Here is a 16862-nt window from a genome sequence, read left to right as displayed (position 1 = left end):
GGAACCATCCCGGCATTTGCCTGGAGTGATTTAGGGAAATCACGGAAAACCTAAATCAGGATGGCCGGACGCGGGATTGAACCGTCGTCCTCCCGAATGCGAGTCCAGTGTCTAACCATAAGATTTCACACACATTAAAATTTTTTTTTTAGTACTCTACAGTCGTTAGATCAAGTTGGCACCGGGGTTACTGCGCTGGCGTCGATTGTACGTCAGGAAAAAACCAGTCTCACTACTCTTTGGACGGTCGGTGTACACTGGCATGTCATAGGCTGTACGAGCTAGTCCATTTTTTTCGTTGAAGTAATGTATGTCATCTTTTTCGAACCAATATGCAGCAAGAGAAATGGAGCGTCCAGCAACGACGGCGTCTAGGGACGCGACACGAGGCGATTCCCGATGAGCAAGTTGTGCGGCCGGCCACCGCGAGCGCTGGCGCCCTCGCAGCCGTGTGACCGCAGCGTGCCTCCCTGTTGCCAACTGTCGCGCGAGTTACTGCCCTCAAACTTCGGGAAGCAACGGCCGGAAAATTGCCTGCCCTGCGACCCTCTGTGGGCGCTGTGCCACTCACGCGGGCCTTGTTACTGCCGCAGCCGCCGGGCTGGAGAAAGGCAGTTAAAAGCGCCGGCGGCGGCGCAGCCGGGGAGCCCTAACGAATGGTCTCAATTACCTCCGCGCGACACCTGCCGCAGATAAATTAACAATAGCGCCTTTGTGCCTCCTTCGGCTGAGACGAAACCGCTCCTGCGCCAGGTTCTCTCGGCTCTGACTCTTGCGTCCGGGGGGAGCGAGGGGGAAGATCACAGCTACCCATCACACTGGCGCCAAGTTTATCACATCGCTACGTAAGACCATCCCCGCTTAACTGTTTATGGGAGATATAAATTTACACTAAACTGAGGACGCAAAGCGGAGGAAGAAGAGGTAGCCAAAAAAGTTCTATAATTTTAATTAATATTGTGTTTATACTGGTTGCTAGCGAGGAGGAAAGTTAGTTATTAGTATTTTATTAATGATCTCGTTCATAAGCAGCCATATCACAGTCATCACAGTCGCTCAAGAAAGTTATAATTATGCTTTACTTGTTTAATCAGAATCGGTGGATGACTCTCCTTGTCCGCAGTCTCGATGATTCGAAGCGATTTGCAATCCTGTGTAAATAAAATGTCCTGGTTTTCTTGCGTTGCGTAGTCAGTCGGGAAACCTCAGATCAAGCGGGAAGTTTGCTTTGATAGAGTTTAATTACCCGATGAAATAATGGAGCCCTTGGATCTAATAATTGCAGGTTCGTTTCCAATTCATTGGAAGTTCCCTTCTGATTACCAACGAAACGACATCTCCGTGCAGATTTCCAATTAGAGAATACATATATAATGAAGTTCCTTACACACCTTTGATTTAAATGCTCAGTATATATTTTCTTGAGTAGCATGCAATATATTTTAAATCTCTTTCTTCCAGTAACCTCGATAGCAAAATTACAATTATTCTGTGCGACTATTACCAAGAGTAATTATGCGCTCATGGAATGGTAATAGTACTGTACTAGTTTCGATTCTGCGAGTATATAGATGGTCAAGTAGGAAACGTAATTCACTCATAGAATTGTGCAGGGATAATTAGTAGAATATAAAGAGATATTACAGTACTACAAGTGAAGCAAAGAGGACATAAAAGTAGACAGGAAAAGAGGTCACTCCTGGGCAAAAGATGTCTATTAGCCCTAAACTTTGACCTTAATTTAAGGAAAAATTTTCTGAGAACGTACTCATACGTCTGCAGCACAGTATTGTACGGAAGTAAATTATGAATTGTGCGGAAACCAGAAAAGAAGAGAACAGAAACGTTTCAAATGTGGTGTTATAGAAGGGTGTTGAAAACTAGGTGGACAGCAAAAATAAGAAATAGGGTGTTTGTAGAATCGACGAGAAAAGAAATATGTGGAAAACGCTGACGGAAAGGACAGGCAATATGATGCGACACGTGTTAAGACGTCAGGCAATAATTTCCATCGTACCAGAGAGAGCTGTATAGGGTAAAATCTGCAGGGGACACCATAAACTGGTATATACCTAACACTTACTTGACGACGTTGAGTGTAAGCTGTAATCTGATATGGAGACGCTGACACAAGAGAGGAAATCGTGAAAGGCCACACAAAAAGAGGGAGAGGAGGGGGAATACATCATCGTCTACCTTGTTCTACATATGTTCCACCTTGTGGCTGACACTTGGTCACTTCTCCTTGACATCGTGGTTACTGCTTCTCTCCCTGACTATGTGCTACTGAACCACTTATTTTCCCTCTCCATTACTTTTCTTCTTTACAATCCCTTCAATCTCTTTTCGGAAGGACGACGGTTCAATCCCGCGTCCGGCCATCCTGACTTAGGTTTTCCCTGATATCCCTAAATCGCTCCAGGTAAATGCCGGGATGGTTCCTTTCAAATGGCACGGCCGACTTCCTTCCCCATCCTTCCCTAATCCGATGAGACCGATGACCTCACTGTCTGGTCTCCTCCCCCCCCCCCCCTCAAAAAAAACAACAAACAACCTTCAATCTCTTGATAGAGTAACGACTATCTTCCTTCTCCCTTACGATCCTTAAACATTTTCTCCTCTCCCCAATTTTTCTCATCATTAATCAATTCACTGTATATCAAAACAGTCTTTAGTATATGATTATTCAGTAACTCACTGTTGTTCAACTGTAAATGTTAGGAGGTAGAGAAAAATGCAACTTCCAAGTAATTTATAGAGCGTCAGAGAAGTGAAACAATTTCCCAAAAACTGGGACAAAGCAGTAATATGTTTACTTCATCCGAAATGCATAAAACACGTAAGACTGACCTGCACCCTCTCTGTAATGTACAAAACATTACTCAACATCAGTACAGGTTGAACAGACAAAAAAAAAAAAAAAACAATTGGCCACTGCGAGCTGCTCTGAGAGTATGGTTGAGCTTTAAGCATACCTCTGTGATGCAGTGAAGATCTGAACCTTATGGTCTAAACTGTGAACAGACCGCTCCTAATAAGGTCGTGTGGAGTGTCAAGACAAAGATGTGCAATGGGTAGTACTGGACATCTGAATCTGAAGGGTGTAGCCTAATTAAACATGAAACATGGGTGCCATAATGAAAATCGAAAAGATGACTGCAGGTGTTTCATTTTATTACGTAATGGAAAGGGGTTTCACGCAATTATGGAATGAAACTAAAGGGCACAAGAAGGTCCTGTTTATTTCTAAAATGCATGGACCTGACTCCATATATTCAATAAATAATGCAGTGGTTGAGGTGGATAATTATACATACGTTATGATATTTTGGCGCCGGTGGATGGAATAAGAAAGAAATGTAAAATAATGACGTACACTTAGCCTAGTCCATGTAAAGCACAATTACTGCAGAACTAGATAAAAAGTGAAAGGAAAGACACGGAAAAATGTATATGAGCACCAGTTCCCTTGCCTAAGTTGTTGAGTTCGCCTAACCGAACGTGTAAATTAAACCAGAAAAGCAAAACTCTAACTCAAAACAAATAGCTTCGCATCTGTCTCGTCATTTGCAAATTCTGCACAGGCTTACCATTTTTTCTAGAACTTATGTGCAGAGAAGGCTCCAGTCGTTACTGTAAGTCCCCTGAATCTGTGATCGGCTCTGAGATAGTCTCAAAATGACCATCGGCTAAAGCATTCTGTACCGGATGTGTAGACGAAGGCAAAGTACCCCTTGTACTGAATTCTAAGACGAAGTTCCTGACTGCTCACCTTTCAAAAATCTTGCTGGTTCTACCAGCACTGAATTCCCGTTAGTCACTTGCTGTGGACCTTCCAAGTTTAGTCCAATGAAAAATTCATTAAAATATTAACAATCTCTAAATTTAAGAGTTTATGGTGGTTTTTAAGAGTCTATGGTGGTTAACCAGTAACATACATTTTTCTCTTAGACTGGAGCAGAAAGCAGAAACACTCACCACTACGAGTGTGGTTTCATGTTTCGTCCAATGATAGTGGCTGCACGTAAACGCTCACAAGGTTTCATCCCTCCTACAAAAAACTATTGGTGAGACAAACCTGGGCGCCCTTACAAATTGAACACATCATTTAATGTTAAGCTCAGCAGGTTCCCCGCTCTCTGAGTGTCTCATCCCATCCTCTTACAGATTTGTATCTCTTTAGAAAGCGTCCTTTTCACTGCTTCTCACAATGCAAGTTTACTACTTACGGAGTTCAGTCTCTTGCCCACTGGTGTGGCCATCAGTGGGTCACCGAAAATCAGCCCAAACAGCACCCGTTGTCCAGTGAATACTTGCCAGGAACCATACCGCTTAGTAAGAAACGGTTTTACAGTCCACTTGATATTCTACTCCTGAGTCTTCACGTTGTCACAGTCAGCCACAGCTCACAGATAAACTGTAAACAGCTTCCAGCGTCAGACAGAAAGCAAATGAATAAATAGTTACTAAATTCCCTATCACTCACTGGTGTTTGCTTCAGTTGTATGCATACTTCCGTGTGCCGCTTGTAATTTAAATGGAGTTTGTAGTCTACTTTGAATAGTGGTTTATTAGTTGGGTTACAGAGCAGCTTCTCGAAAAACTGTCCTGTAACACCAGATTTAGAACTGGGAAATCACAGTTGAAATATTAGACTGAAGCGATGCGTATGAATTATCGTTTTGTCTGCGAATCATAAATTATGGGAGAACTTTTTATTCAGTTTCATCAACATCTAGACTGCACGAAAGATTTTTCTTTAACATAGGTTACAGTACTGCAGAATATATACATCTATGATAAGGTTACCATTAGATTTGACCAGGAGGCAGACGGGGAGAAATGAAAGAGAAATCATAGAACGAGATTCCATTTCACCAAAGTTATTCCTAGCTGTCCTATAGAATTATAGCACGATTTCAGTTCTTCAAAATGGGAAAAAGAAGGTTTACATGGCAGTACATGGTAAGGGATGTTAATGGAACAGGCTTTGATCACAATCGATAAACTTCGGTATCTGATGAAGTAGTTGAATATGCACATTTGAGAGTATGCCAGAAAATCAGTAATAAAAAGGCTAAATTAATGTGTAAACAACACATTTAAAGAAAGACAATAAAAATTTTAATTTATGCAACATTATTAGTTGATGAACATTTGTCTTTAGATCAGTTAAAGAGCCGGCTATTGTGGCCGAGCTGTTCTAGGCGCTTCAGTCAGGAACGTCACTGCTGCTACGGTCGCAGTTTCTAATCCTGCCCCGGACATGGATGTGTGTGCTGTCCTTAGGTTAGTTAGGTTTAAGTAGTTCTAAGTCTAGCGGACTGATGACCTCATATGTTAAGTCCCATAGTGCTTAGAGGCATTCGAACCTTCAATTAAAGATTTCACCTGGATGAACAGCAAAACACATAAACAGAAAACTTCGTGTAGCCTGAAGACCTTTTCGTAAACAGAACAGAGTTTTCAAAATTAAGCTTGAAGCAAGGACTTATAATGTGTCAAATGATTCACAAATTGACAGTTCCTCAGATGGCAATGGAAAGATATACATTGGGATTTACTATGACAAACCAGAAGACAAATAAGCTGATGGGGTGGCAAACTATAGTGTATGAAGTAATGATGATTAAAATGAGAAAAGAAACCGGCAGAATATGCGATAAGTTGAATTTCAACAGATAAGGAAAGATCGATCTAAACTGAAAAGCCAAACAAATTGGTACACTCCCAGAAGTGCGGCAGCACGACGTGGTAATGACTCGACTAATGTCTGAAGCTGTACTGGAGGGAACTGAAACCATGAATCCTACTGGGCTGTCAATAAATACGTAAGAGTGCGAGGGGGTGGCAGTCTCTTCTGAAAACCACGTTGCAAGGCATCCCTGATACGCTCAATAATGTTCATGTCTGGGGAGTCTGGTGGCCAGCGGATGTGTTTAAGAGCAGAAGAGTGGGCCTGGAGCCACTCTGTAGCATCTCTGGACGTGTGAGATGTCGCATTGTCTTGCTGAAATTGGCTAAGTCTGTCGGAATACGCAACAGATATGAATAGATGAAGGTGACCAGACAGGATACATACGTGTCACCTGTCAGAGTCGTATTTGGACGTATCAGGAGTCCCTTATCACTCCGAATGCATACGCCCAGCACCATTACAGAGCCTACTCCAGCTGAAACAGTCCTGCTGACATGCAAGGTCCATGAATTCATGAGGCTGTCTCCATACCCGTACACGTCCGTCCATCCACTCGATACAATTTGAAACGAGACTCGCCCGTCCAGGTAACATATTTGCAATCATTAACAGTCCCATATCGGTGTTGACGGACCGAGGTGAGGCGTAAAGCTTTGTGTCGTGCAGTCATCGAGGGTACACGAGTGGGCTTTCATCTCCGAAAGCCAATAAAGATGATGTTTTGTTGATTGGTTCCCACGCTGACAGATGCTGATGGCCCAGCATTGAAATCTGTAGCAATTTACGCAAGAGTTGCTGTTCTGTCACTTGAACGATTCTCTTGAGTAGTCATTGGCCCTGTTCTTGCAGGATCTTTTCCCAGCAACAGCGGTATCGGAGATTTGATGTTTTGCCAGATTCCTGATATTCACGGTACACTCGTGAAATGATCGTACGGGAAAATCCCCACCTCATCGCTACCTCGCAGATACTGTGTCCCATCGCTCGTGCGCCGACTATAACACCACGCTCAAACTCACTTAAATCTTGATAATCTGCCATTGTAGCAGTAGCAACTATCTAACAACTGCGCCAGACGCTTGTAGTCTTATGTAGGCGTTGCAAACCCCAGCGCCGTATTCTGTCTTTTTAGATATCTCTGTATTTGAATACGCATACCTATACAAATTTCTTTGGCACTTCAGTGTATAACGTAATGAAACATTTATAGATGGCGTTAGTAACATGGAAGTATAAAGTTGAAGGCATCAAATAGTGTATAATTTTAGAGTGGTTCAAACAGCGCAGAAAATGGTTGATAGTGTTGACGATTCCAGTGCAGGTTGAAAGCTTTAGAGCACCGCTTCTACAAATTTTAAGGTTCTCGTATGCATTCTGCTATTGTAAATAACTCACCTATACTGTACCGGGACAAAGATGAATTAGCACTTCGCGTGAGCAGTGAACAATATTATTGACTCTGTGTTTAGTTTTATACGTGGCTGGCTTGCTAGTCAGTGTTTTTGAGAGAATAATATGATATTTGTGAATCTGGGAGAAACTTTCTGGAATACTTTATTATGGGAATAGAAACTCATTTATAATACTTTCTCGTTCTTCTTATTGGTGTAGAACAACTTGGAGGGATTTTGAAGGTAATGAAGGCATGCGTAAGAATGAACTGTAAATTGAAGGAAATATTTGTCCCTAGGATAAATAATAACACTGATGATTAGTGTCAATTTGATCCATTTGTTTTTCACTACGTCACAAATTACTCAAATGATTGAAATTTGTAAATTTCCTAATCAGAGAATTTTGTACTTGTTAGAGTCTTCTTGCATTGTGCGATCTTTTTGTCAGTAGTCAGAGATTAATTTGTCATGAACCGTTTTCTCTAAAGTGAAACTCACCTCCATGATTTATAGTAAAGTTCTGAATATTTTGTCGTGTGTGCATTGTACCTTACGCCACATGAAATGAGACATTGTTTCTGACGAATAAGAAGAAAGAAATTTATAGTGTGTAATTTATTTTCCTTTTGCTGCTGCATCCGCTGATTTGTATTTACCTTCGAGTTTTACAGTCTTGAGTAATCTGTGTGTGGTCAGGATTTGAGATTTCACATGCGGATGCATAGCATGAAGTCTAAAGTTTTATTTCACGACACTGATCACGTGCACTACACAGGTCCAAACTACAGTCGGGTTTGGTCAGCAATTGAAAGAGATACCTAAAGTAATCGTTACATTAGGAGAAGGGTTTTGAAACAAATATATTCTGTTTTCTCACATACAGATGATTTTTATAGAAAGCTTTTGGTAAAATAAGCTGATAAAGTTCAGAAATAATTTTCTTTTTTTTTAGTAATCCGATCACTTACGGTAATGGTAAAGAAACTAATAACAGAAGGAAATTTAATATTCGATCGTGGTCTGATCACGCAATCAGGAATCAGAATATTACTAGTTGGTCGGCTGATACCACTTTGAAACACCCTTTCGTATAGTTCACGATGAAAGCAGTGAATTGAGACATCAGTCATGGAAATACCGTAGACAGGATGGGATGACGATTCTATTCTTTCTAATGCGTTACAAAGTAACGAGACACTTCCTTAGTGGTCATTGGTCGATATTTCTGATGCTGAAGCTGCGATTGTAGCTGAACAAGAACAGAATAACCATTTAAATATCGGACAACCTGTTCCTATGCCCGATGTGCCTCCATTCTGGCTCAGGTCCTGCTATGCTGTTCGATCGGTGATTTATACCTCTAAACCACACCATACCGCTACCGTTTACGATACCGCTTGTTCTCTTTCACATTCACATCATTTTCCTGTCAACGTTGAAGTATGAAATTCCATGCGGTGAACATATGACGGCAATGAACTGCAGAAAATTTGGTTGCAGTTGTTAACATTATGCACCATTTATATGCTGCAAAAATGATCAGCATCTGTGACAATTTCTGTCGTTTTATTCATTTAGAGAGCTTTTTTGTGATTTTTGCCCTTATTTTAGAAATCCGTTTACATAAATCTGATCTGGTCTACTTGCAAATACTGGAAATTTTTCAATGTGATTTTGTAGTATTAAAATGCATAGGAGTATGGTCCAAACAACATGGGGGAATGCAGCTGGCATTGAAACTTGCATGCCTTTTTAGATATGTAGATGTTACTTTGGTTGTTTGACCTCTTAAGGGTATAACTTTGTACAGATTTTTGGTAGACCTAAGTTCAGTGAAGATGGAGAAGAGTGACGAACCTTCCTTTCCTTGAGGTATTGGTCAGGAAGAGGTATGATGGGTCATTCGGAAATTTCGTTTAAAGGAAGCCAACTAACATTGGTTTGTATCTTCAGGTTGACAGTTGTCACCATTCACCATCCCCTGAGGAGTTGCATCATACACTACTGGCTATTAAATTGCTACACGAAGAAGAAATGCAGATGATACACGGGTATTCATCGGACAAATATATTATACTAGAACTGACATGTGATTACATTTTCCCGCAATTTGGGTGCATAGATCCTGGGAAACCAGTACACAGTACAACCAGCTCTGGCCGTAATAACAGCCTTGATACGCCTGGGCATTGAGTCAAACAGAGCTTGGATGGCGTGTAAAGGTACAGCTGTCCATGCAGCTTCAACACGATTCCACAGTTCATCAAGAGTAGTAACTGGCGTATTGTGACGAGCCAGTTGCTCGGCCACCATTGACCAGACGTTTTCAATTGGTGAGAGATCTGGAGAATGTGCTGGCCAGGGCAGCAGTCGAATATTTTCTGTATCCAGAAACGCCTGTACAGGACCAGCAACATGCGGTCGTGCATTATCCTCCTGAAATGTAGAGTTTCGCAGGGATCGAATGAAGGGTAGAGCCACGGGTCGTAACACATCTGAAATGTAACGTCCACTGTTCAAAGTGCCGTCAATGCGAACAAGAGGTGACCGAGACGTGTAACCAATGGCACCCCATACCATCACGCCGGGTAATACGCCAGTATGGCGATGACGAATACACGCTTCCAATATGCGTTCACCGCCATGTCGCCAAACATGGATGCGACCATCATGATGCTCCAAACAGAAGATGGATTCATCCGAAAAAATAACGTTTTGGCATTCGTGCACCCAGTTTCGTCGTTGAGTACACCATCGAAGGCGCTCCTGTCTGTGATGCCGCGTCAAGGGTAACCGCAGCCATGGTCCCCGAACTGATAGTTCATGCTGCTGCAAACGTCGTCGAACTGTTGTGCAGATAGTTGTTCTCTTGCAAACGTCCCCATCTGTTGACTCAGGGATCGAGACGTCGCGGCACGATCCGTCACAGCCATGCGGATAAGATGCCTGTCATCTAGACTGCTAGTGATACGAGGCCGTTGGGATCCAGCACGCCGTTCCGTATTACCCTCTTGAACCCACCGATTCCATATTCTGCTAACAGTCATTGGATCTCGACCAACGCGAGCAGCAATGTCACGATACGATAAACCGGAATCGCAATAGGCTACAAACCGACCTTTATCAAAGTCGGAAACGTGATGGTACGCATTTCTCCTCCTTGCACGAGGCATCACAACAACGTTTCACCAGACAACGCCGGTCAACTGTTTGTGTATGAGAAATAGGTTGGAAACTTTCCTCAGGTCAGCACGTTGTAAGTGTCGCCACCGGCGCCAACCTTGTGTGAATGCTCTGAAAAGCTAATGATTTGCATATGACAGCATCTTGTCGGTTAAATTTCGCGTTTGTAGCACGTCATTTTCGTGGTGTAGCAATTTTAATGGCCAGTAGGGTATTTTGTGTCAAGGACACGTATCAACTCAGATGTTGAAAGTCAACTCAGCCGATACTGAAGTTACCTTTCACGAGAATAAATATAGTGCAAGGACGCTGAGAATTTGTCGAAAGTCCGAAGGCGCTAACGAGACATTGTTATCAGAAGAGACATTTATTATTCATGGATACACAGTCGTCTTCTTTCATGGTTGCCAGCAGGTGGGCAAGCAGAAGAGCGCTGGCCACACAGGTATACACTGATGCCAGCACAGCTCACATTCTCAGCAGTCGTGGCGAGAAGGATGAGTACTCGGTACACCATGGCCAGTAGGGTACCATGTCGCTCTCGCTGACGTCATAGGCTGAAACCCAGAAAGGCAGACATCACCTCTGCAGTGAAGTGTTACGTCATGGCCCCTTGTCAATGGAACAGCTAATGACGCTACACTGATATCCTCTTACAGACACAGGTTGCAGTGGCAGATTCTGCGCTTCATCACATTGATCGTAGCTCAGTAGCTCACCAGGTACAATCAGCTAGGCCTCCAGGGGTCCTGGTGAAAAGGGACGCCCAATTATCCTCTCAGACGAATGCTGAATTGAAGCGGCAGCAGCCCACGGCAGCAAAGTCTTCAGTCTGGGATGGCTGTTGTCCAGTAAATCATAGTTATCTAGACATGCCACAGGTGTTTACAGATGTCACCTCTGTACTGGTTCGTTGCAAACTGAGAATTAAGCTATGGAAGATAAGGTATCTGTACAAGTCGGTCTACACCAGTGACTTTATCCTGTGGCAATACTCACTGAATGTACTGTAGTTTCCTGAATCCCTCAGTGCTCTACACCACGCCGCAGTGTCTCGACTCTGCTCTTCGGACTTTCACATCAGTTAGTTCTGCAGCGACTATTTGCTGAAAGCCATACATGTTGCTTCACAGCGCATGGTCAACTTGGTTGCATTACCATCTCTCTCCTCCATCTCGGGTGGTGTGTAGCAGTTTATCTTTGTGGTGTATCTTTGCTACCTGTAAAATTGGCTGTTCTTCTGAGTTGTCATTCCAATCTAGATATTATGTACCTGCCTGCCTATACTTCCTCTGTGCCTCTGAATGTGACCTGCTGAAACTTTAAGAATTTTCACATCTGCTCAGAAGAGAAGTCTCCGGAAGTAAGAGTGATTTCAGGTGTGCCGCAGGGGAGTGTCACAGGACCTTTGCTATTCACAATATATATAAATGACCTTGTGGATAACATCACAAGTTCACTGAGGCTTTTTGCAGATGATGCTGTTCTATATAGAGAACTTGTAACAATGGAAAATTGTACTGAAATGCAGGAGGCTCTGCAGCGAATTGACGCATGGTGCAGGGAATGGCAATTGAATTTCAATGTAGACAAGTGTAATGTGCTGCGAATACATAGAAAGAAAGATCCTTTATCATTTAGCTACAATATAGCAGGTCAGGAACTGGAAGCAGTTAATTCCATAAATTATCTGCGAGTAGGCAATAGGAGCGATTTAAAATGGAATGGCCGTATAAAATTAATCGCCGGTAAAGCAGATGCCAGACTGAGATTCATTGGAAGAATCCTAAGAAAATGCAATCCGAAAACAAAGGAAGTAGGTTACAGTACACTTGTTCCCCCACTGCTTGAATACTGCTCACCAGTGTGGGATCCGTACCGGATAGTGTTGATAGAAGAGATAGAGAAGATCCAACGGAGAGCAGCGCGCTTCGTTACATGATCATTTAGTAATCGCGAAAGCGTTACCGAGATGACAGATAAACTCCAGTTGAAGACTCTGCAAGAGAGACGATCAGTAGCTCGGTATGGGCTTTTGCTGAAGTTTCGAGAACATATCTTCACCGAGGAGCCAAGCGGTATATTGCGCCCTCCTACGTATATCTCGTGAAGAGACCATGAGAATAAAATCAGAGAGATTAGATCCCACACAGAGGCGTACCGATAATCTATCTTTCCACAAACAATACGAGACTGCCGGCTGGTGTGGCCGAGCGGTTCTAGGCTCTTCAGTCTGGAACCGCGCATCCGCTACGGTCGCAGGTTCGAATCCTGCCTCGGGGATGGATGTGTGTGATGTCCTTTGGTTAGTTAGGTTTAAGTAGCTCAAAGTTTTAGGGGATTGATGACCTCTGATGTTAAGTCCCATAGTGGTCAGAGCCATTTGATTACGAGATTGGAATAGAAGGGAGAAACGATACATGTACTCAGGGTACGCTCCATCACACACCGTCAGGTGGCTTGTGGAGTATAGCTGTAGATGTAGATGTAGAATATCATTCACGGGTGTAACAGTACTGAAAAACAGAGCTGAAGTGCTGTGCGCTGTCGGACATGCTACACCATACACACAGGTAGCGTTTCCATAGGGACTGGTCGTATTCTGGAAAAAACACGGTGTGATGTGCGGTTTTCGATCACTGTCTAACATTATGGCTTTTTTAGGGGCTGTAATGGATGATCTTTGTTAGTGTAAGGCAGTGTCTACCGTATTTCTTGCAGCTGTGACTGTCAAACACCAGTCAGAGCGTCAGGACAATGGAGGACTGGAATGGTGTACAGAGCATATGCATCACAAATGATTACAAAAGCTTAGCAAATTTTTCATTACAGAATGTTGTTTTGTTACCAGTCATTCTATGGTGCGTGAAAGAAACACAGATTCGGGCGTGCAGTTACAGTTGCATAAGTGGTGTTATTAATGAAGCTAGGAAGTTGCCTTATAAGAATCTTGCTGAAATTCTGCTCCATTCCTGGTGAAACTACAGAAGTACAGAGTTAGCGTTACTGGTACACACGTTGTTCATTAATGCTTCATTAATGATGACTTAAGACGTTGATTATCTTTGGTTGCATGTTGAAACTGATTGCTCATAATGTATGCTCCCTTTCTACATGTGCAACCCTAAGTTCCTGGTTGGCTTAGCCTCATCCACTGAGTATTTAAGCTGCCATACACAGCAATCTATTTTTTCACTCATGCCTTAATAATAAGTCAAGTTTGTTAAAATGTTTTTAAAATCTTTTCGCTACAAACCCTTTTTCAAACAATAAAATATCCATGATTCTACAACTAGCACCTCCTATAAGCGATGGCTACCACTAGTTGACGGTTCACTTGCACTTGTAGATAATGTGTACTGTTATTGAGAACAGAGATAGATGTTATTTTATATTGTAAATAGGTGCCATCGTTGTCATAGCAGATTTGTGTGTTATAGATTATATTTCAGAGAAGTCAAAAAGATCTACGGGTAAAACGCTTCTTGCAATGACGTCTACAAATTCAGGTTGTTGCAAAACTGTTGGTAAATAGAGCACTTCAATAGCAATACGCAAATATCGATTAGCAATATTTGGTGGCCAACGCCAATTGCAGGTAACAATGGCCAGACTGTCCTAGCCTTCAGTCGGGGAGACTGGTGATCTAGGTGCTTGTGCTACTTAATACATCTAAATAATACTATGCAGTATTCTGTGTGTGCAAGAGTGCTCGTGAGTGATAAATACAAAGATAATTTAGAGGTGTTGGGCTTCTGCAACAGCGTAGGTCGGTAACTGACATGAAGGTAACAACAGGCTTCAGGTGAACTCTTTCATACATGATGGGTTTGTACCTGTAGAAGAAATAACTGCATAAGTAGACTAATTGATGGACTGGAGACTCATAAATATATTGGTCCCAGGGCAAAATCTGAATATTAAGTTATTAGATACAGCTACAAGTGTCGAATCTGGTTGTTAAATAAAGATGTTTCAAAAACCATATGAACACTGGTATCTGACCATAATTATTGTAGGAATCTGTGGCCGAGTGATTCTAGACGCTTCAGTCCGGTACCGCTCTGCTGCTACGGTCGCAGGTTCGAATCCTGCCTCGGGCATGGATGTGTGTGCTGTCCTTAGGTTAGTTAGGTTTAAGTAGTTCTAAGTCTAGGGGCTGAAGACCTCAGATGTTACGTCCCATAGTGCTCAGAGCCATTTGAACCATTTGAATCTGTGAGTGGACGTCACATGTCTGAAGTTCTACCTCTGAGGGTGTGAGAATATGCTAATGTAAGAAAACTTATTGCATGAACGTTGTCTTCCCTCCCTTTGTGCCTGCGGTGCGAAGTACTATATCAACTGTAAACTCTTTCAGTCACGTTATACAAGATTCTTTAATGCCGTTCTAAGTATTCTCTGAGATTAGTAGTTGATGTCAGCGATCACGTTTACTTATTCCAAATATATTTTATTTGTATTTGTCTTCTCTACTTTCTGAAAGGTAGAGTTATTTGATTCATATAATTTTGCAAAACACTGCATACATTCACTTCAGTGCAATTATTATTCGATTCTGTTTTCTAAAATCACGGAAAAACTTTTTTCTTGTGGTCTTTCAGAGAATGGCACAAAGAGAGATCGTAGAAAGCCACCACCTGGCTCTGAATTTCTCGTCTCAGTTTCCTACGGCGTCGCGAGCACAACAGCAGCCTGTCCACATCACAGACCTACAGCGCTGTCCACGTTGTCGCCACAGACGCGCGTTCTCCCTTTTCTTTTTTCTCTACTTGAGACAGTCGTGCCAACTGCAGCCGAGCAGCCGGCCAATTAAACTGCCACTCGTCGGCAACGGCTAGAGCGCTCTTCTGCCTACAACGTTCTTTCTTGTGCGGCGTTCGTTTGTCGTTTGCCCTCGCAGTTGCGAAGAGCTGTCAGGACCTAACTGCAGAAAGAAAAACGGTCATGCTACTCGACGACTCTCATTTCTGTCAGAGACATCCGTTGTTTGGCCACGTACGACTACGGGGCTGATACCGTTTTAACAGTCTATAACACTGTCGTAAATAACAAATCACCATTCGCAAAATGTTATGTTTTGAAGCTATCTGACACACGTCCGTGTCCCCTCCACAAAGGAAATACAATTCTATTTCACCTGTCGCACCTGTCGGCCATGTCGCTTTATGAGATGTGAAATGGAAACAAATGAGAAATGTAAAGAAATTGACAGTGGAACTGCAGAAAAAGTATTATGTTCAACAAGAAATCTCAGGAATATGAAGAACGAATTTTCTTGAATGTTCACTATATTTTGATCCTCAGATTTTTATTTGTTGCCACATAGAAGAAAACTTGAGCCTGTAAAATGTTTTGAGTTTATGAGATGCACAGATGAGTAATATATACATTAATTTGTGTGGGAAGACGATTAGCGTGACAGTTGCATTCTTTTTTTTTTTTTTTTTTTTTTGTACTCCAGTGGCAGACTTGTTTCGAAAACATGTATCTCCGTTACTAGATACGCATGATGCACCAGAACTACTTACTGTACAAGTTCTATCTTAATTAACGCTAATTTGAAATCATTGTGTTGACATGACAGGAAAAATATTTGCTGCTAACGACTAACCACTTGCTTCTGGAGGGCGACAGAGGTGTTATTAATGGTTCAAATGGCTCTGAGAACTATGGGACTCAACTTCTGAGGTCATTAGTCCCCTAGAACTTAGAACTAGTTAAACTTAACTAACCTAAGGACATCACACACATCCATGCCCGGGGCAGGATTCGAACCTGCGACCGTAGCGGCCTCGCGGTTCCAGACAACAGCCCCTAGAACCGCACGGCCACTTTGGCCGGCTGTTGAGATTAATCTCCTACGGGATGTATGAATTACAGTTCACAAAATAGACGTCTTCGACTTTCAAGAAATGTTCAAAACAAACCAATGACCTGCACCCGAAACACAGGAATGAAAAATTTTGCGCCACAGTGATCACAAAGGTCCAAAGTATCAAGATCGAAGGCGAACTCCTTTGGAGTTACAAATCGTGCAGGACATTCAGCCAGTTAGCCACTATTAAAGAATACATATAGAATCACATTTACATAACGGGGTAATGAGAACTGATGGTATGTGATGGCATGCAACCGAATCGACACAGTTTGTCGTGCAGCTTATCCTGAAACTCGCTATCTTTTAAGGCGTAGTTTCAGATAATGCGATAATATGTTTAATAGGCACGGAAAAAGACCAAGAGGCTGATTCCTGTTGGTATGTATTGGAATGCTACATACTTTCCAGCAGGTATAGTTTGCTCTAAGGGAATATGATTTTTATGCGCAGACCAGGAGCCAAGCAAAAGCAAGTTATTTTGACCAGCTTGAGCCTGCAGATTTCTGGCACCAGGCGATATCGATTCTTACTTCCATCTACGATCATTGTCCCTGTGCCTTGTTCTCTTTGCGTCTTTGAGGCAAGCTATTTATGGTCGCGCGCATGCGCAAGTCGAGGAGAGTGAGTCCGCCCACGAGCCGAGTCAGTCTGTGACGTGACGTGCTTTCGATGTTGTCGTTGTGGGTAGTCGGCGACACCATGTCAC

Source organism: Schistocerca piceifrons, chromosome 7 (genome assembly GCF_021461385.2).
Source record: "Schistocerca piceifrons isolate TAMUIC-IGC-003096 chromosome 7, iqSchPice1.1, whole genome shotgun sequence".
Lineage (NCBI taxonomy): Eukaryota > Metazoa > Arthropoda > Insecta > Orthoptera > Acrididae > Schistocerca > Schistocerca piceifrons.
Note: the sequence above shows the minus strand (reverse complement) of the source record.